Below are 2,176 nucleotides of genomic sequence, written 5' to 3'. Positions count from 1 at the left end.
TCCTCACCCGCAGCCAGAATAAATGTCAAAAGACTGATCTGACTGGGTTTCACAACACCCCCGCAAGCCAACCCCCAATACACACACCTAAAACCCCTCGCTTGAGACCCACTTCCTGGCCTGGCCTCTCAGGCCCTGGGGTGGGAGTGGGGCAGTGTCTATGCCCTGCCACATTCCAGATCTCTGCACTCTACACACACACAGGCTGGCTTTCCCGCCACCAATGTTTCACACCCTGACCACAGGCCCCTTGCACATGCTATTCCCTCTAGAACTGCCCTACCTATTCCAGGGAACTAACTTACCCTTCAGGATTCAGCTCAGGACAAGTCACTTCAAACCTCCTGACCATGTCCTTCCTCCATCTCGGAATTCACCTCCGTGACTGTACTGGCAAAGAGGAATGACATAACTGCAAAATACACAGCGTCCACACCTTAGACCAGTCCTGACTCATGCCCTGGCCCTGGGCCTGCCTTCCCTGAGCACGTTTTTATCTGAATCCTGAACAACTTGGGTGTCTGTCATCAAAGGGCAGGCGGGAGGCGACGACTACATTACCCCCCAGATTACCGTACACTACATACCCTCCTACCTGTTGCAGAAGTGGAGGGGGCTGTTCGAGATTTCTGGAAGGCGAGGCATGGGCAGAAGCGTGAATGAACTTGCCACGTCTGGGGGCTGGACCCAGACTGGCCTGACGAGACTGGGAGATGTGTGAGATGTAATGGAGCCTCATTATTGGGCAGCGTGTTTTTAACACAGGTAAACTGGAGGTCAAATCATGTCCCCTGGGACACACACACACACACACACACACACACACAAAACCCCACATGGCAAAACTTCTCACCCCAGCAACAAGTAAGCCTTTTTGTCTCACCCTCCAGGAGAAACCTGGTAAGGACGAGTGCACCATTCTAGACCGGTGGTGCCATCCTGCTAGTCAAGTCAGTCTTGGCTTGCATGCTTCCAATGACAGGACACTCACCACCTCTCATGGGAACCCGTTTCACCAACGCCAACCCACGAATTAAGCCATTAACTCTAACTTGGTTCCGTTTGTACTGGGTCTCCATTTGGGGTGATGGAAAAAGTACAGGAGCCTGATCGTGGTGCAGGTCACACGATAGTGCGAACATCCTTAACGCCACTGAGCATGCTTTAAAATGGTGAAAATGGTTAACTTTATGTTCTGTGTATTTTACCACAATGAATTTAAAAAAAAAACAAAAAACATAAAACAGGGGCACCTGGGTGGCTCAGTGGGTTAGGCCACTGCCTTCGGCTCGGGTCATGATCTCAGGGTCCTGGGATTGAGCCCCGCATCAGACTCTCTGCTCAGCAGGGAGCCGGCTTCCTCCTCTCTCTCTCTCTGCCTGCCTCTCTGCCTGCTTGTGATCTCTCTCTGTCAAATAAATAAATAAAATCTTTAAAAAAAACAAAAAAAAAAAAAACAAAAAAACAAAAAACAAAACAAAACACCGCTTCTGGGCTTCACAACCTACAAGGTATGTGGCTTTTGATTACTTTTGAAGTAACCTTTATAAAGGTCACTTTAAAAAAAAAAATCGAACTGGTGGTTAAGGCAAACAAACATACTTCACCCTCCTGATTTCCCTTTCTTCAGTCTTGTTCCCCGGAGCTCAGAAGGCCAGGCTCAGGATTCCCAGCATCTGGCCTGCCTCCGTCCCCACGGGGGCTGCCATCGCTGTGACCCTGCCCTGCTCTGTGCTGGACTCTGAGGACCCAGCCAGGAGGAAGCCACAGCCCTTGCTTTCCCAGACACACAGGGAAAGCGCAGGTTTTTCTTCCCTTTTCTTCTTTAGTCAAAACAGCGCTCTGGTCTCCATGAAACCCAGACCGGCCACTAAACTCCAGAGGGACTGGACCATGATGACCCATCCCTGAAGAACCCCCCTTGGGTGGAATGATGACAACAGCACAGATGACACTGGTCCCCCGAGGACTCGGCACACACAATCGTCGGCAGGATGAAGTCTGTGGCCCCCTGGGAAGGCTGGGTGACACAGGGTAGCTTGGGGGACGTGCCAAAAAAACAAGAGGCAGGAATGACCATCTCTGAAATCCCTCCCCGGGTCCGTGCCCCCCCTCGGACTCCCCAGGAATCACAGACCCGTCAGACGATCAGAGAAGCAGCCGCAGAGCGGGAGGG

Source organism: Mustela putorius, unplaced genomic scaffold (genome assembly GCF_011764305.1).
Source record: "Mustela putorius furo isolate JIRA1106 unplaced genomic scaffold, ASM1176430v1.1 tig00000738_pilon_pilon_pilon, whole genome shotgun sequence".
NCBI classification, from domain to species: Eukaryota; Metazoa; Chordata; class Mammalia; order Carnivora; family Mustelidae; genus Mustela; species Mustela putorius.
The sequence above is the reverse complement of the archived record's forward strand: the minus strand, read 5'-3'. Positions refer to the sequence as shown.